The sequence below is a fragment of the Schistocerca nitens genome, chromosome 7, assembly GCF_023898315.1.
Source record: "Schistocerca nitens isolate TAMUIC-IGC-003100 chromosome 7, iqSchNite1.1, whole genome shotgun sequence".
Taxonomy (NCBI): Eukaryota; Metazoa; Arthropoda; class Insecta; order Orthoptera; family Acrididae; genus Schistocerca; species Schistocerca nitens.
In genome coordinates this window covers 421,480,931-421,507,414 of record NC_064620.1, presented here as the reverse complement: position 1 = coordinate 421,507,414, position 26,484 = coordinate 421,480,931, and the positions used below count along the sequence as shown (strand labels likewise).

Sequence of the window (26,484 nt, the reverse complement as noted above, 5' to 3'; positions counted from 1 at the left end):
ACCATCCTCCGTTCGGCCTATGTCCTGCCAAGGATTGTTGCAAGTTGTTTGCTTTCTGTCTGATGGACTATAAAAGGTGATTATAAAACCCACTCAGTAGATGTCCAGTTGAGGTATTGGCGTGCAAAATCCAGCCTTCGTCGCCGATGAACGGCAGTCAATACGGATGCATGAGTCAGGTGCATGCTGAACGATCGTTGAGGAAACACTGTGTGTAGCCCCTTCGTTTCTCTGGGATGGCAACAGCCTTGCCGCAGTGGATACACAAGTTCCCGTAAGATCACCGAAGTTAAGCGCTGTCGGGCGTGGTCGGCACTTGAATGGGTGACCATCCAGGCCTCCATGCGCTGTTGCCATATTTCAGGGTGGACTCAGCCTCGTGATGCCAATTGAGGAGCTACTCGACCGAATAGTAGCGGCTTCGGTCAAGAATACCATCATAACGGCCGGGAGAGCGGTGTGCTGACCCCACGCCCCTCCTATCCGCATCCTCCACTGAGGATGACACGGCGGTCGGATGGTTCCGGTAGGCCACTCGTGGCCTAAACACGGAGTGCTGGTTTCTCTGGGCTGTCAGCTACTCAACAGTCGCATATCTATTCGCCTGTACACAGCCGTCGTTACCCCTGTCATCTATTCCACAGTTGCTTCGGCGCCGGTTTTTGATAGCGCCATTTTTCCACGCACAGCGTACTTTAACCACGGCGGCACACGAACAGTTTACGGGCTTGGACGTTTCGGAAGAGCTTCCACCCTTGGCACGAAAGACAATGATCAGGTACTTTCGGCCGTCAGATAAATCGCTCCGTTTCCGTAATACGACAACGATTGCACTGTTTTCCGCGTCCTCCGACACGGTTTGTATACCCTCCACTGCTAGTGCTGCCAGCTACCATCTGTGGGCACTGTTGCACGCTGCCGTCGAACAAAAATGGTGGTTACATTATTGTGACTGGACCGTGTATAATTCTGTCAGAGACGGCAAGAATATTAGAACGGACTGAATAATGTCTTGAAAAGGTTTACATCTACACCTACATTTACATTTATAGTCCGCAATCCACCCAACGGTGTATGGCGGAGGGCACTTTACGTCCCACTGTCATTACCTCCCTTTCCTGTTCTACTCGCGTATGGTTCCCGGGAAGAACGACTGCCGGAAAGCCTCCGTGCGCGCTCGAGTCTCTCTAATTTTACATTCGTTATCTCCTCGGGAAGTATAAGTAGGGGGAAGCAATATATTCGATACCTCATCCAGAAACGCACCCTCTCGAAACCTGGACGGCAAGCCATACCGCGAAGCAGAGCGCCTTTCTTGCAGAGTCTGCCACTTGAGTTTGCTAAACATCTCCGTAACGCTATCACGCTTACCAAATAACCCTGTGACGAAACGCGCTGCTCTTCTTTGGATCTTCTCTACCTCCTCTGTCAACCCGACCTGGTACGGATCTCACAGTGCTGAGCAGTACTCAAGTATAAGTCGAACGAGTGTTTTGTAAGCCACCTCCTTTGTTGATGGACTGCATTTTCTAAGGACTCTCCCAATGGATCTTAACCTGGCACCCGCCTTACCAACAATTAATTCTATATGATCATTCCACTTCAAATCGTTCCGTACGCATACTCCCAGATATTTTATAGAAGTAACTGCTACCAATGTTTGTTCCGCTATCATATAATCATACAATAAAGGATCCTTCTTTCTATGTATTCGCAATACATTACATTTGTCTATGTTAAGGGTCAGTTGCCACTCTTTGCACCAAGTGCCTAACGGCTGCAGATCTTCCTGCATTTCGCTGCAGTTTTCTAATGCTGCAATTCTCTGTATACTACAGCATCATCCGCGAAAAGCCGCATGGAACTTCTGACACTATCTACTAGGTCATTTATATATATTGTGAAAAGTAATGGTACCATAACACTCCCCTGTGGTACTCCAGAGGTTACTTTAACGTCTGTAGACGTCTCTCCATTGAGAACTACATGCTGTGTTCTGTTTGCCAAAAACTCTTCAATCCAGCCACACAGCTGGTCTGATATTCCGTAGGCTGTTACTTTGTTTATCAGGCGATAGTGCGGGACTGTATCGAGCGCCTTCCGGAAGTAAAGGAAAATGACATCTACCTGGTTCAAAATGGCTTTGAGCACTATAGGACTTAACTGCTCAGGTCATCAGTCCCCTAGAACTTAGAACTCCTTAAAGCTAACCAACCTAAGGAGATCACACACATCCATGCCCGAGGCAGGGTTCGAACTTGCGACCGTAGCGGTCGCGCGGTTCCAGACTGTAGCGCCTAGAACCGCTCGGCGACACTGGCCGGCGCATCTACCTGGGAGCCTGTATCTAATATTTTCTGGGACTCATGAACAAATATAGCGAGTTGGGTCTCGCACGATCGCTGTTTCCGGAATCCATGTTGATTCCTACAGAGTAGATTCTGGGTTTCCAGAAATGACATGATGCGCGAGGATAGACATGTTCTAAAATTCTACAACAGAATCTACAAGACGAATAGTAACAAAAGTTCTGATTCCCTTAGGCCACTAGCTGATGGTTAGTATCGAGGGAAGGAGCCGCATGCGTGGTTTAATGCGGCGCCCGCCACCTCCTAACAGGCGGTGTCGCCGCGCCGCTGGTCCAGGTGATTTATCTGCTGAGGTCACGCGAGGCAGCCGGCAGGAAGGTGGACGGTGTGCACCGCAGCTGCAGTGGACGCGAAAACGCCGAAGGCCGTCCGCGGAGCGGACGCAGGCAGACGTTCCTTTCTCTCTCTTTTCGTGCCGACTGCCACTCACAATAGCCCCGGCCTGAATTCATCTGCCAGCCGCTGATTAATTTATGGTGCCCGGGACAATCGCAGAAACAACTTCATCAGAGCGCAATCTGCCTGCAGGATCGGCTGGAGCTACATACATCTTGCGCTACCAGTGAACGCCAAAAGCGAGTGAAGACTTTCGTGTCAAGGACTTCTGCTGTTTGTGACTGAGGGCTGCCGTAGATGCCCTGAACTCTACGATGACCTGTGTTTACGGTGTAATTTTTTTTAAGGTCTGCTCTCTCATGGCTGGTCTGATCTGGCACACCTCGATTTCTGTGCCAACCTCTTCAGTTTAGAATCCACAAGTATTGTATAAACAGATGTATGAATATATTATAGTACGTATGTGTGTCCTAAATCTCCTCCGAAGCCATCGGACCGATTCCAACAGAACTTGATACACATATCATTTACTGTTTGGAAAGAATCGCTGTGTGGGTAAGAACCAGCTACTCATCGATTAATTGAGGGAAGGGACGAAAAAGCAGTGCGGCCAACGAGGTGCGAATACCCATACTTCATTCATACGGTACTTGAGAATGATAGCACTTAGTGACTTGCAACAAAACTTACACGTAGTTTCAAACCTTTACGAAACGTTTTCTCGCAGTCAACCCCCACAAAATGATGAGGGAAAAAAAGTTTATCACATCCTACATTTTCGCTGTTCATGAAGTGAAATTTTCGCAAGAAGATCCACGTTTTAACTTATTATTTCTTTACTATTAATTGTATCTGCAGACAGTATTCACATACACCACGAAATGTACCAGCAAAATTATATCACTGTTCGACACATAATTCAGGAGATAGGCCGTCGTAAACATTGAGCCGCATCAAAATGAAAATGCAGCGGATATTCTCTAGAGATGCAGGTGAAATATGTGTACAAGTATGTGTAATGTTGATTGGAATACTCTATTTCAAATTCTAAAAGTGGCAGGGGTAAAATACAGGGAGCGAAAGGCTATTTACAATTTGTACAGAAACCAGATGGCAGTTATAAGAGTCGAGGGACATGAAAGGGAAGCAGTGGCTGGGAAGGGAGTGAGAGAGGGTTGTAGTCTCTCCCCGATGTTATTCAATCTGTATATTGAGCAAGCAGTGAAGGAAACAAAAGAAAAACATGGAGTAGGTCTTAACATCCATGGAGAAGAAATAAAAACTTTGAGGTTCGTCGATGACATTGTAATTCTATCAGAGACAGCAAAGGACTTGGAAGAGCAGTTGAACGGAATGGACAGCGTCTTGAAAAGAGGATATAAGATGAACATCAACAAAAACAAAACGAGGATAACGGGATGTAGTTGAATTAAGTTGGGTGATGCTGAGGGAATTAGATTAGGAAATGAGACACTTAAAGTAGTAAAGGAGTTTCGCTATTTGGGGAGCAAAATAACTGATGATGGTCGAAGTAGAGAAGATATAAAATGTAGACTGGCAATGGCAAGGAAAGCGTTTCTAAAGAAGAGAAATTTGTTAACATTGAGTATAGATTTAAATGTCAGGAAGTCGTTTCTGAAAGTATTTGTATGGAGTGTAGCCATGTATGGAAGTGAAACATGGATGATAAATAGTTTGGACAAGAAGAGAATAGAAGCTTTCGAAATGTGGTGCTACAGAAGAATGCTGAAGATTGGGTGGGTAGATCACATAACTAATGATGAAGTATTGAATAGAATTGGGGAGAAGAGGAGTTTGTGGCACAACTTGTCAAAAAGAAGGGACGGTTAGTAGGACATGTTCTGAGGCATCACGGGTTCACAAATTTAGCATTGGAGGGCAGCGAGGAGGGTAAAAATCGTAGAGGGAGACCAAGAGATGATTACACTAAGCAGATTCAGAAGGATGTAGGTTGCAGTAAGTACTGGGAGATGAAGAAGCTTCCATAGGATAGGGTAGCATGGAGAACTGCACCAAACCAGTCTCAGGACTGAAGACCACAACAACAACAACATATTTAAAATATATTTGGCAAGTGCAAGAGCGAGAAAGGTCATAGGTAAAAAGCTCATCCTAAACCCCTAGAACAATTTCAGTCAAATTTGGTGTATACTTTAGTTCCGATCTGGAAAGAAATTCTGTGGGGATAAGAACCACTAGCAACTATTGGAGGGGGGAGTGGTAACGTAGAGAGCGAAACGAAGCAGAGGAGATGGGTAGACAGGGTGCAGCAGAAGAACAGAGATGGGGAAAGGAAAAGGAGGAGGAGGAGATGGACAGAGAGAAACGAGGGGGAGGTGGACAGAGACAGGAGGGAGAAAGAGATGAGCAGAGATAACAGAAAGGCGGATATGGACAGAGAAAGAGGTAGGAGGAAATGGACAGAGAAGTGGAAGAGGAGGAGATTGGCAGAGAAAGGAAAAAGGAGGAGATGTACAGAGAGAGGAGGAGATGAACAAGGAAAGAGGGCAGGAGCAAATGGACTGGGAGAGCGGGCAGAGAAAATGGGGAGAGGGAGGGGAATGGGAGATGGTGAAAGGTAGAGGAGAAAGAGATGCAATTAGAGGGGAGGAGGAGATGGACAGAGAGGGAAGGAGCAGATGGACAGAGAGGGTGAAAGAGCAGATGGACAGTGAGATGGGTAGGAGCAGATGGACAAAGAGAGGGGCAGGAAGCGATGGACAGAGAATAGGGGTGGTGTAGGTGGTCAAACAGAGAGGAGGGAAGGACAGAGGATGGGGAAAGAGGAGGTAGAGAGAATCATAAGGAAGAGATGGACTATTTGTAGACTGAAATAAATTCATACCCAGTCAACGCCGGGTACCCAGCTAGTAGCAGCAAAATCTCACGCAATCTATTATTTGTTGGATATATCTCAATATTTGCCTTATCCTAATGAGTTTTACCGGTTATTCCTTTTTCTGGTATCATGGAAGTTATTCCCTGATGTCTAAACACATTCTATCTGTCTCGTTCTACTATTTTACTAAACTTTGGCTGTGATCGTGTTACTAACTGTTAGCTTAGGTAATCGGACTAAAGGTATTTTCTCATCTCTGAAACACACCATAACCAACATACAGAAAAACTCGGATTTTGAAACGTTTTAGTTGGTCACACAAAACAGTTGTCAAGAGTCATTGCAAGGCTACAGGGCAGTCGCAGTCCAAACCAGACACACGTTTTTTTTGTAAACAAGGGAATTGCTATCTCTAAACTAAAAATTTCTGTAAGGGTAATAGATTCATCAGTCAGATTTGGTACAGACATTAGTTACGATATGGAAGTACTGTGCACTGTGCGGGTAAGAACAACTGGCACCTACTGGGGTCCGAGTGATCACTTGGAGAGGTAAGCAGTGAGAAGGAGATGGACAGAGGACGTGTAGCAGAAGGACAGAGAAGTTGGAGGGGAAAGGAGGAGGAGGTTCATCAGTCAAACTTGGTACACACATTAGTTATGATCCGAAAGAAATACTGTGTGGATAAGAACCACTAACATCTACTGGGGTCCGGGTGATGACGTGAAGAGGGAAGTGATGAGAAGGAGATGGACAGAGAGGGTGTTGCAGAAGGACAGAGACATGGGACGGGAAGGGAGGAGAAGATTCCTCAGTCAGATTTGGTACACACATTAGCTACGATCTGGAAAGATATACTGTAGGGGTAAGACCCCCTAGTACCTCTTAAAAACTTACATTTTTATTCAGAACTATATGGTTTATATAAGTATGAAGCCGTTTGGAAGCGGATGAGCTGCCAGCACGTTTTCTGCCGAGCAGTGAGGCCACATAGGCAAACAAGTGAACCACTCTCAGGGATATTCTCAGAAGGACGAGCCTGCAAGAGAGCATGTCAGTGCCACTCATTTGACCAAACTTCCCTTTAAGGCGCCGTAACTGCATGCCAGCCATCCCACAGATAACACAGATACAATCTCCCATGGCGTAGGGCCTCCAGCACCAACTGCTTTTACGACTCAAAGGTGGAAGCAGGAGAAATGCAGCTTTCAGCAAGGTCTGGAAGTCACTATTGTGAACAAAATGCAGAAAGTTGTGTTTCTGTGGATTGCGCCAATTTATCAATCATTGTGGCTGGCAACTGGTGGTCTTCCGGTCACTCGGTAGCACATGACCAGACGTTTTTAACTTGAGAGAGATAGTCCTGGTTAGGGCAGATGTCGAACACCCTCCGTATCGAGGATGGTCAAGACCGCACAGACAACATGCAGTCTTGTGTTACCTTGCTACCATAAAGCAAGTGTAGAGCATCTGGCCTTAACACGTCATAATGCAACGGCATAGGCCGCAGTATCATGTTGCTAGGCCTGTATAACGATGACGAATGTAGCTTGGTGATATTCATTCTCCTCAGAGCCTTCACACAAGGATACGTACATTCTTAAGATGTGTATAGGCATCGTTCTCACTGATCCAATGCAATACTACACGCTAAGTGACTCACAATATGATGCGGAAGCAACTCGCATGAGTGAAATGCACATAAACACTTGGATTTAACTTTTTATCACTGGGATGACAGCGATACAACTCCAATATGTACTGTACCTATGTCGTATAGCCCAGTGCAACACAGAGGTTGCGCCACACAACGTGTCATGAGATACATGGCGAGGGAAATTTCTGTTCAACCGATGTACCTCATTAAACTAGTTTTATTTAGATGATCCATCACTGAAATTAGTATCTCAGTAAAACTTTTACTGTATCGGGATTTCGCTATGCAGTCTTTCTCATTAAATTCTGAGGAAACTATTCGGTAAGAAAACCGATTCTTTTTCATCTTATAGTCTGACATCACAGCTTTATAACGAAGCGTGATTCCAGAATAGCTCTGTAAGGTTCAAACGCCTCTAAGCACTATGGGACTTAACATCTGAGGACATCAGCCACCTAGACTTAGAACTACTTAAACCTAACTAACCTAAGAACATCACACACATCCATGCCCGAGGCAGGATTCGAACCTGCGACCGTAGCAGCAGCGCAGTTCCGGACTGAAGTGACTAGAACCGCTCGGTCACAGCGGCCGGCGATCTATAATGACAGGTCATCAGTTGTGCTTGGGTAGCACAGTCGGTAGAACATTTGCCACGACAGGCATAGGTCCCGAGTTCCAGTCTAAGCGCGGCAGACAGATCTAATCTGCCAGGAAGTTTCGTATCAGAGCATATTCAGCTGCAGAGCGAAATTGTTACTCTCAAAACATTCCGCAGGCGGTGGCTCTCTAATATCCTTTCTTCCAGGAGTGCAAGTGCTACAAGTTTTGCAGGAGAACTTCTGTGAAGTCTGGAAGAAGGGATATCAAGTACTCGCGGAAGTAAAAGTGTGAACAGAGGTCGCGAGTCGTGCTTGGGAAGCTCAGTCGGTAGAGCACTTGCCCGGGAAAGGCGAGAGGTCCCGAGTTTGCGTCTCGATCTGGTACACACTTTTAATGTGCCAGGTTCAAATGGTTCAAATGGCTCTGAGCACCATGGGACTTAATATCTGAGGTCATCTGTCCCCTAGAACTTAGAACTACTTAAACCTAACTAACCTAAGAACAACACACACATCCATGCCCGAGGCAGGATTCGAACCTGCGACCGTAGCGGTCGCGCGGTTCCAGACTGAAGCACCTAGAACGGCGATACAGAGCGCCTCTCTTGCAGAGTCTGCCACTTGAGTTTGCTAAACATCTCCGTAACGCTATTACGCTTACCAAACAATCCTGCGACGAAACGCGCCGCTCTTCTTTGGATCTTCTCTATCTCCTCTGTCAACCCGACCCGGTACGGATCTCACAGTGATGAGCAATACTCAAGTATAAGTCGAACGAGTGTTTTGTAAGCCACCTCCTTTGTTGATGGACTGCATTTTCTAAGGACTCTCCCAATGGATCTTAACCTGGCACCCGCCTTACCAACAATTAATTTTATATGATCAATCCACTTCAAATCGTTCCGTACGCATAACCCCAGATATTTTACAGAAGTAACTGCAACCAGTGTTTGTTCTGCTATCATATAATCATACAATAAAGGATCCTTCTTTCTATGTATTCGCAATACATTACATTTATCTATGTTAAGGGTCAGTTGCCACTCCCTGCACGAAGTGCCTATCTGCTGCAGATCTTCCTGCATTTCGCTGCAATTTTCTAATGCTGCAACTTCTCTGTGTACTACAGCATCATCCGCGAAAAGCCGCATGGAACTTCCGACACTATCTACTAGGTCATTTATATATATCGTGAAAAGCAATGGTACCATAACACTCCCCTGTGGCACGCCAGACGTTACTTTAACGTCTGTAGACGTCTCTCCATTGAGAACAACATGCTGTGTTCTGTTTGCTAAAAAATCTTCAATCCAGCCACAGAGCTGGTCTGGTATTCCGTAGGCTCTTACTTTGTTTATCAGGCGACAGTGCGGAACTGTATCGAAAGCCTTCCGGAAGTCAAGGAAAATGGCATCTACCTGGGAGCCTGTATCTAATATTTTCTGGGCCTCACGAACAAATAAAGCGAGTTGGGTCTCACACGATCGCTGTTTCCGGAATCCATGTTGGTTCCTACAGAGTAGATTCTGGGTTTCCAGAAATCACATGATACGCGAGCAAAAAACATGTTCTAAAATTCTACAACACATCGATGTCAGAGATATAGGCCTATAGTTTTGGGCATCTGCTCGTCGACCCTTCTTGAAAACTGGAACTACCTGTGGTCTTTTCCAATCATTTGGAACCTTCCGTTCCTCTAGAGACTTGCGGTACACGGCTGTTAGAAAGGGGGGCACGTTCTTTCGCGTATTCTGTGTAGAATCTAATGGGTATCCCGTCAGGTCCAGTGGACTTTCCTCTGTTGAGTGATTTCAGTTGCTTTTCTTTTCCTTGGACACTTATTTCGATGTCAGCCATTTTTTCGCTCGTGCGAGGATTTAGAGAAGGAACTGCAGTTCGGTCTTCCTCGGTGAAACAGGTTTGGAAAAAGGTATTTAGTATTTCAGCTATATGAGTGTCATCCTCTGTTACCTGGTGCTGCAATTTCGACGACCATCTGAGTATTTCTGACTGAATGGCTGGCGTATTGGGGCGGCGCTAAGGCGAGCCCACTTCTAAATGCAGCCGCCACGTCAGGAGATTCGAATTTTCGCGCCAGCTGTTAAGTGTAACGAGCTTTCTCGCTGCATGAGGGTTGCCGGATGCCGTTTTTCCTGGCTCGCTTCCACGCCGAGGCGAGAATAGAGGCGAGGTGGCCTGCTTCACGGCTCCTTGAGTCATTCACTCAACGCTCGGTCCCGCCGACGACTTCCTGCATAGGCGTGCATAAGACAGCGGTCTGCCCACCCACTTGTCACAGTACCGGTTCGTTGAAGTGTACGCTGTAGCGGCAACGAATTTAGATGATGACGGCCAAGCTTGGAAAATTAATTTAGGTTGATTAAAATTTATTAATTACGAACAATTCTGTCTCACAACAAAAACAGTCACGGTTGCGAAATTATTTAATGTCAATGACCCGCTTCACCCTTTTGGGGCATCATCGGATGTCTACGAAAACAAGAACGCAATCAATTGGATACAAATGGAGGGAAGGGGCTTGGCCCTATATTTCACGGCTATGCAAACGACGTGAACTAGAAGTAATAAAAAGCTATGTAAAAGTAGCTGGATACGAGACCCATTCAAACCACATATAATCCATCTATACCACATGTAATGTAAAATAGACATCAAGGCGCGATTCCTGTAGCTCAGTATGTCATAGTAATGTTTGTGTGCGGGCCAATACAGACATCTAGATTACCACGCAGGAACCGGCCGGTGTGCTCAAGGTAACATGGGATAACCGTGGAAAATTTTACCGTCACATATTTGCACTTCTGCGGTGTTATTCTGGCTGTTAATCTTCTTTACAAGGCCACTTCACGTTTCAGATGTTTCGTGACGGATGGATTATATATCCGGTTACCTTGGTGTCTACTTTACATTATATGTGGTTTTATCACTGATGGGTCACTTTTACATAACTTTTTATTTCTTTCAGTCCACGTTGTCTGCGTATCCGTACATGATAGGACCATGCCCTTTTCCTCTATTGGTCGGTTCTTGTTTTCGTAGACAATCCGATGATGCCCCAAAAGGGTGAAACGAGTCGTAGACATTAAATAATTTCGCAAAAGAGACTGTTTTTGTTCTGAAACACTTTTAAAGCGATTGCCGTAACTGCTTGCTATAATGTAATGGAAAATTATTATACGAATAATTTTCTTAATTGCAGCGTTTGCAACCAACAGAAAGGAACGACATAAGGGCGCCAACTGCAGGAATGTACAGAAATGGCATTACATTGATTTTATTTCCACAAAATAAATCTCTATCAGACCACTGTTAATTTCGTGATAGCTGCCTTTTAAGGAGCCTATTTTGCAGTAATTAACGACTTTCCATTCGACGACTTTACTACTAAACCAGCGCTCACAGGACCTGCAGACCCTGCGCTGCGTCAACAGTCTCCACTGGATTCTCTCTGTTGACGTTTCCTCCCAGTTGACTACATTCAGCCGGCCGGTGTGACCGAGCGGTTCTAGGCGCTTCAGTACAGAACCGAGCTGCCGCTACGGTCGCAGGTTCGAATCCTGCCTCGGGCATGCATGTGTGTGATGTCATTAGGTTAGTTAGGTTTAAGTAGTTCTAAGTTTATGGGACTGATGACCTCAGATGTTAAGTCCCATAGCGCTCAGAGCCATTTTTGACTACATTCAGAAGTTTCGCATCTTTCTTTACGTCTTCTTCCCATCTGTTTCTTGGTCTACGCAGGTGCCCTTTTTTTCTAATGTTGGAAAGTAAAGCTTGCTTCGAAACTCGTGTGTTCGGCTTACCGACTACATGACTTGCCTACTAGTGTCGTCCGGTCTTTTGATACTGTAAAACGTTGGGTTGTTCATGGTGTCATAAATTTCATTATTCCTACTTGTTACCCAAGTATCACCGTCTCTCGCGGGATCTCAGGTTCTTCTCATCGTCTGTTTTACTGTAATTAGAAGCTCTGCCATCCCTCTTTTATTACTGTCCAGCCGTCAGAACCATAGAAGACAGTGGGGCGTATAACAGCATTGTTGATCTTCGTTTTCGCAAAGTGTTATATGTCTTCAGACTTGAACGTATCTCTGAGGGCATATACGCATCTGAAGCCAGCAGAAACTCTTTCGTTTACAACAATTGTACCAAATTCCCAGGTACTTGAACTGATCAATAAACTTGAACTTTCTCCGTTGACTTTGAAGTTATCTTGTGCATATTTACTTCTGCCTACCTGCATATGTTCTGTTTTTTGTTTATTGATGAGTAGTCCTACTTTACTCGTTGCTATGGCGATCCTTTTATACGTCTCCCAAAGCTCTTCTCGTTCTCGCTCACTAACACTATGTCGTCTGCGTAAGCAAATACCTGAAATCTGTCACCTCCCACTCGTAGCCCATTACAATCTTCAACGTCGCTCTTTCTTACGACCTTTTTCATGGTGAGATTAAACAGTTCTTATGGGAAAAGGTTGTGAGTACACTCCTCCAGTTCTCGATTCACTCATACATAATCTAATCATTTCAGTGAGCTGGTTCGGGATTCGGAACACTCTCAGGATTGTAGAGAGCCTATCTCGATGAATACTGTCATAAGCTTTTTGAAAATCTATGTACTTTTCTGTTTCCTAATATTCTTCAAGAATTTGCCTACGAGCAAACACATTGCCAAGAGCTGAACTGTTTGCACGGAATCCAGTCTGATATACTCCCACGATATTTTCTGCAAATGGTTTTAGATTTTTTTTAAAGATTCGTAGAAAGGCTTTCGTGCGTCAGTTTCAGTAAACTGATTGCTCGGTACTTAGAGCAATCCATCTTTCTTCCTTTGGACAAATGACCTGCTATCTTCCATCTGTCTGGCGAAGCCTCCGCCTTCCAAAAGAGTTGAAAGAGTTTGTACAGCTCGGCTGTAGTCTGCTAACTCCGTGATTCAACATTTCAAAGATCATATCCTCTCCTGCACTTTATTGCTGTTCATCTTCTGCAAAAGCTCTCACTGTGTTCTCATCCGTGATGTCAATTATTTCTCCTTCGTTTTCACTGAGACGTAACTCTGGGTGAGGACAGTTGCGTAGTTACCTTTGAACCGTTTTCTTGCTGTCTTCACATATTAATTTTCTACAGTCTGGGTTTCAGGTATTCAGTTCCACATTTTCTCTAATTCTTTTTAGGTGTTTTCAGTTCTCAGTACTCTTGATGCCTCTCTGCGCGCTTCTGACTGTTTCCTTAAGTGTTTCATTGTCCGTGTCCTGTAGCCATTACTTACGTGCTTTTTTTTCCTTTTCTTAACTTTATCTCCGCTCCTCATTAAGCCATCTTTTCCCCTTTTTGCTTTCTGTGCAAAGCTTTATTCGTAGCATCTGTCACTTGTCCTCACTGTGTGCCGCACGGTCTCCAGGTCTTCTTCATCATCTGCAGTTTTTTAGACAATCGAAATGGTGTGTGATGTCCTTAGGTTAGTTAGGTTTAAGTAGTTCTAAGTTCTAGGGGACTGATGACCTCAGATGTTAAGTCTCATAGTGCTCAGAGCCATTTGAACCATTTTTTTGTCGTTCAACACATTTCCTTCAAGATGTGCACGGATTTCTCTGAAAAAAATTACTTTGATTGTGTACGCATCCACTCATGCACTGCCTGCAGCACCTGTTCATCGAAACAGTTTCTTTCCTCCCATCGCACCTTTTGGTGGCCCAAACATGTGGTAATCACTAGGTGCGAGTCTGGAGAGTAAGGCGGATTTGGATGAGTACCAAAGTGCATGTCATCGATGGTTTCAAATGTTTAATGCGCAGTATGTGGGAGAGTATTGTCATGTTGCAAAACAACACCTGTAGTCAGAAGGCGATGTTGCTTTTATATTATTGCAGACCGAAGCTGATTTTTTTAACTTATTGGAATGTTATGCACTGGTGATGTTTCCCCCAGTCTTGTACTGTTCCAAGACATCGCCTCGTTCATCCCAAAAGAGAGTCAGCAAAACCTCCGCTGCAGATGGCTGCGTCCTTAACTGCTTGAGTTTTGGTGACGAGGAATGGCACCGTTCCTTGCTTGCTGTCTTTGTTTCGGATTGTGTTAGTGTATTCAGGTTTCGTCTTCTGTAACTATCCTTGCGTATAAGCCTACACCTTCTGCTTCAAAGGGCCGCAGAAGTTCTTCACAGACGTCAATGTGTCGCTCTTTGAGTTCTGGAGTGAACTACCGTTGCACCCATCTTGCAGATGCTTTATGAAATTTACGCAATTCATCAATGATGTTCAAATTCGCGGCTCTTCCATTCACCGTCACAAGGTGATTTTTCATCACAATGGCTTCAACTGCTGTAGTAAACTCTGGTGTCACATTGCGATGTGCCTCTCCTGAGCGCTGAGTCTCTGTCACAGCTGTCACGCCATTTTCCAACATTCTACTGCACTCATAAGCTTGATGTAGTAAAGACATGCTTCACCATACTAGACTTTCGTTTGCCGATGGTTTTCGATAGGTTTCGTACCTACACTACGCATGACATAATGCTTTTCTTCAATGATGCTTGTGGCAAGCACGGCAGTCATTTTGACCTGGTGTTGTGATCGCGCTTCGCTTGTCTGTAGTATGCTGGCCTCTGTAGGACTGACAACGGTACTAACAACTAACGGAACAATGGCGCGAAATGTCGATTTTTAATTATACTTTTAAGATTTCATTTGACTCCTCTCGTAACTGCCACTGCTGTTGCAAAACGCGCTCTTTTACCACTTGCCAAAACCGATGGCTGTAAATCATTGCAGACTGATTGGGCGATTGAATTATATCTCGCTAGAAATCTGCCTGTTCCATATCCTGTTGAGTCTGTAATATATTGGCCAGACGAGACGCTTAAACTGCCGTCCAGATACAATAGCAGCGTGGCTCCAAAGCTGGCAATCACCTGGGCAGTTTGGAGTCGACGAAAATCACAGGGCGCTCCCTGAGCCACTATTGTATGGCCGAACATGTAATGGACCGGTCATCGACTCTCCCCCTATTGCCACGCTGGGATTAAAGCAGACGTCTGAAGATTTAAAGCCGCTTTTCGAAGTTATCGATGAATAATAGACACGTCCACAGGATATGGGACGTCAGCACTTAATGGACGAGACACAATTTGCCAAGCTGGGGAATGTTTTCTAGTAATAACCTTCTTGGCGGCTTCGAGTGGTCGATCTGCAGTCGATATTGTGGAGGCACGCAACAGTTAAGAAAGATGTTCCTAAATACTTTGATTAATCGGAAGAAGAACATGAGCTGGCCATTTGGGTGCATGCTACACCCAGAGAGATATTGGGTGCTTATAATTAAAGTGAAGCTACTCAAGAACGTCCAGTAGATATGCTAATGCGTTAATGCGGGACTGATTTGCGCTGTAAAATAAATTACATAGTTCCAGTTGTGGCCACCATGTGCAAATACTGCGCTGTAAACTGTTTGTATGACGGTATAGCATCCACCCTGTCATTTGACATGTGAACAGTATGGCTGTCGAGAAAAGGGTCCGTGCGCTGTTAGTGAAACTGTTTTATGCGAATGGCATTAAATGATTTATTGAAGACAATGAAACTCTAAAACGTGGGTGAGCTTCGTGTGGCACCTGGCACTGTAAATGAAATAAAGACATATAGGAATGTTTCCTATGTAATGAATTAGGGACGGGATGTGGGCAGAAAGGGTCATAATTATAAGTGAGAAAAGCTTAGTGTTGATTTTACAGGATGTCCCATTCAAACCTCCCTGATTTCAAAGACCCAGGGAAGAAAAAAACACACACACACACAGCATATGCGACAATGAAAACTGCACCACGTTGTAGAGCATCTCAAAGAATTTATTCATTTATCATCAGTACACCTCTACATGTGAATCATTTGTAACATGAAGAATATCGAGTCTATATTCAATTTCTTGCCAAATTCTTTGTAACATTTCCTCTGTTATTGTTGCAATCGCGTTAGTGAGCCGATGTCACAACGTAGGAATATCGTCCACTTTGGTCGCATATACGCGGTCCTTCACGAATCCCCACATGAAGAGCCCGCATCTCGTGGTCGTGCGGTAGCGTTCTCGCTTCCCACGCCCGGGTTCCCGGGTTCGATTCCCGGCGGTGTCAGGGATTTTCTCTGCCTCGTGTTGGCTGGGTGTTGTGTGTGATGTCCTTAGGTTAGTTAGGTTTAAGTAGTTCTAAGTTCTAGGGGACTGATGACCATAGATGTTACGTCCCATAGTGCTCAGAGCCATTTTGAACCCACATGAAGAAATCAAGCGTGGTAATGTCGAGTGAACGTGGTGGCCAGGCAATGGGTCCTCCACGTCCGATCCAACAACTGGGAAATTTCCTATCCAGGAACTTGCGAACAGCCGTTGACCAATGCTGTAGAGCTCCACTTGTTGAAAAATTATATTGGGTTGCAAGTCTTGTATCTGAGGGTACACAAACTGCCCCAACAAATCCAGATACACTGACCCATTCACTGTTCATTCCGCAAAGAAGAACAGTCCAACAATCATGTCATTCATTAGCCTGCACCAGACATTTAGTTTAGGGCTATCACGAACATGTTAAATGACAACGTGCGGCTTTTGCGAACCCCAAATCCGAACATTATGCCTATTAACCCTGCCTTATGGATGAAAGGTTGCCTCATTTGAGAATAAACGTCTTTCCAGCAAGCTGTCATCCATATCAATACGCTGCAGCATATCCCCAGCAAATTGTTGTCGGCATGGTTTATCGTTCAGTGTCAGATGTTGCAGAATTTGCACTTTGTAAGCACACATACGAAGACGCTGGTGATCTACACGATGCAGTGTTGACCGAGGTACATCAAGTGGCCTAGATGCTCGACGATTTGACATACGTGGGCTTCTGAGAAACGTTTGTCTGATGTCCTCCATTGTCTCTTCTGAAACTCTGTAAGGTGCACCGCCAGAATGTTTCAGAACACTTCCTGTTGCCAGAAACTTCCTATACCATTCCCTAATTGTTTTCACGTCAGGTGGATGACATTCATACACTCGACTATAATTTCTTTACACAGTAATCGGCGATTTGGTTTCTGCAAACCACACTACTGCTTGTGTGTGCTGCTGTGGAGTCGCCATTTTCACTTCATGCGACCATGCTGCGCTCTGGCGACGATACTTGGCACTTCTGACGCGGAAATATAAATCCTTTGAGTTGCTCTACAATGTGGTGCATTTTTCACTGTCGTATCTACTGTGGTTTTCTCTCATGGGTCCTCGAAATCAGCGAGGTTTTAGTGGGACACCGTGTATTGTTAATCGCTGCTTACACAATTTGTTCAATAAAGTCACCAGAGACGTCGACGAGATGCTGCACCTGTAAAATGAAATGATCAACAGTTGTTCACAGAGTTCGGGTGGAATCTGAATGGGCCTTCAGATCAGGTAGAGACCGAATGTATCCCCGGTAAATGCGTTCTTTTGGATATCCCCAGAGCCAAAGGTCACATGGATTCGGATCAAGTGATCTTCCAGGCCATGCACTGGAAAACCTCTGGAGATAAAACGCTTGTGGAAAGTTGCATCAGGCAGATCTTTCACTGGACGAGCGACGTGATTTGCTGTCCCACATTGCATGAAAACAGTTATTTCCACAACGATACCCTCTTCACAAGGAAGAATCATATGCTATATAAGGACATCTCGATAACGCGCATGTGTCACAGTGTGTGGTGGGTGTATCCCCTTGAAAGAAGAACGGACCGAGAATATAGGTGCTTGCGAATTCACACTACACATTCACATACGGCGAGTGCAATGGCTCTTCGTGTACAACTCGCAGTTTAAAAGCACTGCAGCCTATAGTGCCACGTCACTCAATAGAATATTGCCTGGTCCCATGTCATCAACTTCGACACATACCAGAAACCGACGAGGAAGTCCAGAACGTTGCTGCGAATCGTGAAGTTCCATTTGCTACACCGTATGGATCTTGCACATACCAGTGTAATATAGACCGCAAAACTTTCCATACTGTTGATGATGGGACGGACAAATGGCTCAAATGGCTCTGAGCACTAAGGGACTTAACATCTGAGGTCATCAGTCCCCAAGACTTAGAACTACTTAAACCTAACTAACTTAAGGACATCACAGACATCCATGCCCGAGGCAGGATTCGAACTTGTGACCGTAGCGGTCGCGCGGTTCCGGACTGAAGCGCCTAGAACCGCTCGGCCACCCCAGCCGGCGGACGACAATTCTTGTGAGACTGAACGAGCGCTAGTACTACCTGGCGCACGTTCTGCATGGTCAGTTATATCAACAGCGATCTCGTCAATAGCTTCCACCGAGATGGGACGCCTCCCTCTTCCAGGTCGCCAAAATTGGAACTATTTTTTTTTCAGCATAAATCGATTCTGCATTAAGGCATTAGCATATCTAACAAGTTCCGCAGCCGTACAATAATTGCAGCCCATACTTGACCCCTGTGAGTAGCTGCACTTTAATTACAACAACCTGGTTATTTTGCAGAATACCGCGAAAGAGAATGTCCTAGTGTGCGTCTTGACTCCGAGACAGTGGAGACTTGACAGGGAAATTCGACAGTAGAGCAGGAGCAGGGACACCGATAATTCCCTTGATGAGACTTGGCTTCTGAGCGCCACTGCCGCTAACGCCCGGCCTGCAGCTCTGTCTGCAGCCGTTAAGACACTCACCGCCAGTCACGCCCACGCAGTTACTCGGAGATGCTGCCGGCCCCAGCCGTCATCCATTCAGCCGCGCCGCCAGTATTCCGACAGTCGGGCGGTGAATGGCTTGCAGTGCACCACAGCACTCCTGGCAGAGTCCATCCGCTAGTCCAGCCTGTCTCTTAGCAACCACGTTTAAAACCCTAGCACCGACCCTGAGAGTTTTAATTAATTAATAGTGGCCATACTATTAATTTATTCCATTAGTAGTAGTCATTTGTAGATTCTGTATGCTCGACATTACTTCAGAAAGGGGGCGATTTAGAATAATACACTCCTGGAAATGGAAAAAAGAACACATTGACACCGGTGTGTCAGACCCACCATACTTGCTCCGGACACTGCGAGAGGGCTGTACAAGCAATGATCACACGCACGGCACAGCGGACACACCAGGAACCGCGGTGTTGGCCGTCGAATGGCGCTAGCTGCGCAGCATTTGTGCACCGCCGCCATCAGTGTCAGCCAGTTTGCCGTGGCATACGGAGCTCCATCGCAGTCTTGAACACTGCTAGCATGCCGCGACAGCGTGGACGTGAACCGTATGTGCAGTTGACGGACTTTGAGCGAGGGCGTATAGTGGGCATGCGGGAGGCCGGGTGGACGTACCGCCGAATTGCTCAACACGTGGGGCGTGAGGTCTCCACAGTACATCGATGTTGTCGCCAGTGGTCGGCGGAAGGTGCACGTGCCCGTCGACCTAGGACCGGACCGCAGCGACGCACGGATGCACGCCAAGACCGTAGGATCCTACGCAGTGCCGTAGGGGACCGCACCGCCACTTCCCAGCAAATTAGGGACACTGTTGCTCCTGGGGTATCGGCGAGGACCATTCGCAACCGTCTCCATGAAGCTGGGCTACGGTCCCGCACACCGTTAGGCCGTCTTCCGCTCACGCCCCAACATCGTGCAGCCCGCCTCCAGTGGTGTCGCGACAGGCGTGAATGGAGGGACGAATGGAGACGTGTCGTCTTCAGCGATGAGAGTCGCTTCTGCCTTGGTGCCAATGATGGTCGTATGCGTGTTTGGCGCCGTGCAGGTGATCGCCACAATCAGAACTGCATACGACCGAGGCACACAGGGCCAACACCCGGCATCATGGTGTGGGGAGCGATCTCCTACACTGGCCGTACACCACTGGTGATCGTCGAGGGGACACTGAATAGTGCACGGTACATCCAAACCGTCATCGAACCCATCGTTCTACCATTCCTAGACCGGCAAGGGAACTTGCTGTTCCAACAGGACAATGCACGTCCGCATGTATCCCGTGCCACCCAACGTGCTCTAGAAGGTGTAAGTCAACTACCCTGGCCAGCAAGATCTCCGGATCTGTCCCCCATTGAGCATGTTTGGGACTGGATGAAGCGTCGTCTCACGCAGTCTGCACGTCCAGCACGAACGCTGGTCCAACTGAGGCGCCAGGTGGAAATGGCATGGCAAGCCGTTCCACAGGACTACATCCAGCATCTCTACGATCGTCTCCATGGGAGAATAGCAGCCTGCATTGCTGCGAAAGGTGGATATACACTGTACTAGTGCCGACATTGTGCATGCTCTGTTGCCTGTGTCTATGTGCCTGTGGTTCTGTCAGTGTGATCATGTGATGTATCTGACCCCAGGAATGTGTCAATAAAGTTTCCCCTTCCTGGGACAATGAATTCATGGTGTTCTTATTTCAATTTCCAGGAGTGTATGAAATAGACAAGTAAAAACTTGTTGCCCGGTTTCAGCTATCTAAGTAGCATCATCGGATCTGTACAGCATATATGTCGAAATTACAATCACAACGAGGTCAAATATACTAGGGTGTGGTGTGTATTTACATGACATGGATGTATGCAACGTACCATATGCAAATACATCTCAATAAACCTCCATCGTCTCTACAGTGTATCAAATCATAATAAGCCATTACCTGAACATGAATAGCATGATACATCGGCATGACAAGTATAAAACAATTTTCACATAAAATGCCAAGCATGTTGTACCGACTACACAAGCTCATGTTCATACAACAGGTGAATGAAGACTTAGATCAGAAGTCAACAATTGCCACCAGGTGGCACTGTAGTAGCGAACAGCTGTCGAGCATGTTACGTAGCATCAAACTTCTTGCTGTACTGTTGGTGTCCTATAAGAACCTGATTTGCATATGGTAGTTTAAGAATGCAAGAGCTAATTGTTCCTTTGTGTTGCCTACGTACAGGGTGTTTCACAATTCATGTTACACACTTCTGTAGATTTTAGAGGAGACTCAATAAACCAAATTTACATAGGATAACATTTCCGGAAAAGTCATCCAATGACGCTACAGACCGTCAATGTTATAGGTGCCTGCTCCTGTCAGTGTATATATATACAGAGTGATCCCGTGATGTCACAGACTATCAAGGATGATGGAGAAGGATTAATGTATCGATTTAAGGTAAGGGTCCCTGGTTCTGAAATGAACAAGTCGAAAGTTGCAAACGAAAATAAACCTCTGGCAGTGCCGGAGCTATTGTTGCTAAGAATGCAGGGTACGTAACTTTTAGAGGCGGTAGTTTGGAGCAAGACAAGAAAAAATGTCCACTAAACATGGACTCTAAAATTCATAACTTAAGAGCCACGAGCGCTTGTCCAATTGATATGTGCTTCATGCTCCCGAAGATGAACAATTGTTATCCTTCTCCACCATCCTTAATAATCTCTAACATCAGGGGATCACCCTGTATATACATACATTTACAGGCGCCAGCGCCTGTAAATTTGACGCTCTGTGGCGTCATCGGTTGTTGTTTCCGGACATGGGTTCCTATCTAAATCTATTGAGCCCCCTCTAAATTCTCTAGAAGTATGTGACACGAATTGTGAAACACCTGTATATAGGCAACAGAAGAGAACAATTAGCTCTTGCACTCTTAAACTACTATACACAAATTAGATTATTGTAGACCACCAGCAGTACATCATGAAGTCTTGATGCGACATAACAAGGTGCTCGACATCTGGTCACTACAACAGTGCCACCTGGCGATAGCTGATGACTTCGGAATCTCAGTCTTCGTTCATCTGTTGTATGAACATGAGCTTGTATAGTTGGTACGACATGCATGACATTTTATGTAAACCCTGTTTTATACTCGACTTGCCAATGCATTATGCTCTTCATGTTCATGGAATGACTTCTTGTGAAGTGACACGGCATATTGCAGAGACGATGGAGATTCATTGAGGTGTATTTGGATATGGCACGTTGTACCAAACTATGTTATGTAAATATGTACCACATCCTGGTATATCTTATCTCATTGTGATGGTTGTTGAAGTTTACTTCTATATTTCTTGATTTGAAAATACTTATAGCTGCGTTCCAAAATACTTTTGATTGACAAGATAGATATTTGTGAAAATCTAATTATATTCTTGAGAGTTGGCGCTCAGAGTTCATTCATATACACTGAAGCGCTAGGGAAACTGGTATAGGCATGCGAATACAAATACAGAAACATGTAAACAGGCCGAATACGGCGCTGCGGTCGACAGCGTCTATATAAGATAACAAGAGTCTGGCGCAGTTGTTAGATCGGTTACTGCTGCTACAATGGCAGCTTATCAAGATTTAAGTGAGTTTGAACGTGGTGCACGAACGTTGGGACACAGCATTTCCGAGGTAGTGATGAAGTGGGGATTTTCCCGTATACCATTTCACGAGTGTGCCGTAAACATCAGGAATCTGGTGAAGCATCAAATCTCAGACATCACTGCGGCCAAAAAAATATCCTGAAAATTACGGGACCAACAACGACTGAAGAGAATCGTTCAACGTGACAGAAGTGCAACGCTTTCATAAATTGCTGCAGATTTCCATGCTGGGCCATCAACAATTGTCAGCACGCGAGGCCGGCCGTAGTGGCCGAGCGGTTAAAGGCGCTACAGTCTGGAACCGCACGACCGCTACGGTCGCGGGTTCGAGTCCTGCCTCGGGCATGGATGTGTGTGATGTCCTTAGGTTAGTTAGGTTTAAGTAGTTCTAAGTTCTAGGGGACTTATGACCACAGCAGTTGAGTCCCATAGTGCTCAGAGCCATTTGAACCATTTTTTCAGCACGCGAACCATTCAACGAAACATCATCGAAAGTTCACTCGTGTACCCTTCATGACTGAACGACACAAAGCTTTATGTCTCGCCTGGACCCGTCAACGTCGACATTGCGCTGTTGATGACTGGAAACATGTTGCCTGGTCGGACGAGTCTCGCTTCAAATTGTATCTAGTAGATGGACTTGTACGGGTATGGAGACAGCCTCATGAATCCGTGGACCCTGCAGGTCAGCAGGTGACTGTTCAAACTGGAGGTTGCTCTGTAGTGGTGTGGAGCGTGTGCAGTTGGAATGATATGGGACCCCTGATACGCCTAGATCCGACACTGACAGGTGACACGTACGTAAGCATCCTGTCTGATCACCTGCATTCACTTACGTTCATTGTGTATTCCGAGGGGCTGAGGCAATTCCAGCAGGACAATGCGACACCCCACACGTCTAGGGTTTCCGGGAACAAACTTCTGAGTTTAAACACTGCCGCTGGCCACCAAACTCCCCAGAAATGAACATTACCGAGTATATTGGGATGCCTTGCAACGTGCCTCTCGTACTCTTACGGATTTATGGACAGTGGTGCAGGATTCATGGTGTCACACATTATTGGAGTCCGTGCCACGTCATGTTGCGGCACTTCGACGTGCTCGCGGGGGCCTTACGCGATATTAGGCAGGAGTACCAATTTCTTTGGTTATTCAGTGTATGTACAGTATAAACAGTAATGGTCATATCACACTTCCTTTGGGTACTCCGGATATTACGTATACAATCGTCGATTTTCTTCCGTCAAGTTGCCGCGCGGGATTAGCCGAGCGGTCTCAAGCGCTGCAGTCATGGACTGTGCGGCTGATCCTGGCGGAGGTTCGAGTCCTCCCTCGGGCATAGGTGTGTGTGTTTGTCCTTAGGATAGTTTAGGTTGAGTAGTGTGTAATCTTAGGGACTGATGACCTTAGCAGTTAAGTCCCTTAAGATTTCACACGCATATCAAGATATATATAGCTTCCGTCAAGAGTGACGTGTCAAGTTCTTGAAGTCTTGATCTAGTTGCAAATTTCCTCAAATACTCGGTAAGCTCGTTTTCTTTTTCTTTTTTTTCCCACTACATAGCTGTGGGAGACAGTATCGAAAGCCTTTCTGAAGTCGAGAAACACATCAACCTGAGCGCCGCTGTCTACTGCGCTATGGATGAAAAAGTGCAGGGCACATGCTTGCGACAGAAATTTGTTCCCTTTGCCAGTGTGTACGCTAGGGCTTAACAACTGGCCGGTTTTGAGCGCGAGTACTCGCGTGTGCTCAGGCACGTGCTCGCGAGCAGCTGCAAGGTCGTTGAGTAGGGAGGGAGGGGAGGGAGGGGAAATGCGCGCGCACGTTTGAATAGGGCCGCAGCGTGCCTATTGAATTCGCGCCGACTGTGTAACGTTTAAAGTACTACGATCAGCTCTTAACAGTCACTTCGCTGATTAAGAATCATGTGAAGTCGCCGTTGTGTAACCCCAACCATGCTTTCGCAGTTCAACCCCCATTGGGAGGAATTGTATCTGTTTACTGAAAAAGATGGTGTTGCAAAATGTTTACTATGTCACAAAACGCTGAATTCTTTTACGAAATGTAATTTGCAGTGACATTATATGTCGTACCATGCGAAAGACTACGGACGTGGAAAATGTGATTGACCAGATCGTGCACAGGAAGTTATTAAACTTAAAAGGAAGCTATCCGACGAAGATCTGGACGACGAAGAAAAATCAACTGAGGTAGCTCTCAGAGTGGGTTACAAAATTGCTTGGCTTTTAGCAAAATCCCTGCGCCACTTAACTGATGGCGATTTAATAAAGTTTGGAATGTAGGAGACGAGATGCTGGCAGAAGTAAAGCTGTGAGGACCGGGCGTGAGTCGTGCTCCAGTAGCTCAGATGGTAGAGCACTTGCCCGCGAAAGGCAAAGGTCCCGAGTTCGAGTCTCGGTCGGGCACACAGTTTTAATCTGCCAGGAAGTTTAATAAATGAATGTTTGGTAGTTGCAGCGGAACATTTGTGTCCATCTCAAGTTGAACAGTTTCGGATTGTGCCATTATCTAACATGACCATTATGTGTTGCATACAGGACATGGCAGACGACGTCGAGAGCCAGCTTGCTAATATCTGTAAAGATTTTATGGCGTATTCTCTAGCTCTGGACGAAAGTGTTGATATCACTGGAACAGCGCAGCTTGCCATATTTATTAGGGGTGTTAATAGAGATATTCAGGTGAGGGAGGAGCTCCTCGATGTAGTAGCCATGAAGAACACTACACCCGGAGGTGATATTTTAAGTAGTGTTGAAGAAAGTGTTGAAAATATAGGATTGTCGTGGAATTCTTTAGTTTCAGTGTCTACAGATGGTAGAGGCATACACTAAGCTAATAAAATTATGTGGCACGTGTACATTCTCCTTTATTTGTTTCATTTGACGCAGTAATAATTCGTGAGTGATATCCCTGCAGGTGGCCGCGGATTTACATTGACTGGCGGCAGCTGTTGTGTGCCCCACGTGACTCTCCCCACTCTCCGCTCTAGTCCGCTGGTCCGGTAGTGGGGGTAGCGTGCTCGCGCTGCTCCGTGCTCGCGCCTTGCTGCTCACAGCTTGCTCCGCGAGCACGTATGTTGTGAAGCCCTGGTGTACGCGAATCGGTGGGCAGCAAGAGGATGCACGGCGGAGCTGGCCCTCGCTGCCCCCGAGGTCAGCGATCGGCGGCCCGCGAACTTGGCCCGCCCTCCGCTCCGGTGCTGAGTCAGACACGCAGAACCAGGCGCAGACGGCAGCGGTCGATTACGGCGCTTACGTAAGTGCCGGCAGCGGGTAATTGGCACCATCGTCTGCCCGGGGGTCCGCAAACTTCCCGCCTCCCGGCGAGCGCCGCGGAAGATCTGTTCCTCTGCCTAGCAGCTTCCTCACAGCAGCGTACGGCGTGTGTCGGAGCTTAAGAATGGCAGCATCGTTTTACCCCCCTCCAATGTAAGTCACGACTGGTACGAAGAGAAATGCCTGTCGCTACCATTCAAAAAATGGCTCTGAGCACTATGGGACTTAACTTCTGAGGTCATCAGTCCCCTAGAACTTAGAACTACTTAAACCTAACTAACATAAGGACATCACACACATCCATGCCCGAGGCAGGATTCGAACCTCCGACCGTAGCGGTCGCGCGGTTCCAGACTGTAGCGCCTAGAACCGCTCGGCTACCGCACCATTCAATTTCAGGCCGAATTTCTTTAATTTGGCGGTCACGGTCATTACGCAAGATAAACTGAAAAGCCGAAGAAACTGTTATGGCCATGCGTGTACAGAGATCTGTAAACAGGCAGAACACGGCGCTGCGATCGACAACGTCTATATAAGACAAGTCTGCCGCAGTTGTTAGATCGATTACTGCTGCTACAATGGCAGATTATCAAGATATAAATGAGTTTGAACATGGTGCTGTAATCGGCACACGAGCGATGGGACACAGCATCTCACAGGTAGCGATGAAGTTGGGATTTTCCCGTGCGACCATTTCACGAGTCCACCGTGAATATCAGGATCCCGGTAAAACATCAAATCTCCGACATCGCTGCGGCCAGAAAAAGGTCCTGCAAGGATGGGACCAAAGACGACTGAAGAGAATCTTTCAACGTGACAGAAGTGCTACCCTTCTGCAATTTGCTGCAGGCTTCAGTGGTGGGCCGTCAACAAGTGTCAGCGTGCGAATCATTCAACGAAACGTCATCCATGTGGGCTTTCGGAGCCGAAGGCCCACTCGTGTATCTTTCATAACTGCTCGACACAAAGTTTTACGCCTCGCC

The 26,484-nt window shown here is 46.2% G+C and overlaps 1 protein-coding gene and 1 pseudogene across 2 annotated transcripts in view; both read left to right on the top strand.

Moving 5' to 3' along the window:
- LOC126194737 (tubulointerstitial nephritis antigen-like) overlaps positions 1-26,484 on the top strand; it is a 618,836-nt gene that overhangs the window by 370,814 nt on the left and 221,538 nt on the right. The window lies entirely within an intron of this gene.
- On the top strand, positions 239-356 carry LOC126197300 (5S ribosomal RNA; annotated as a pseudogene).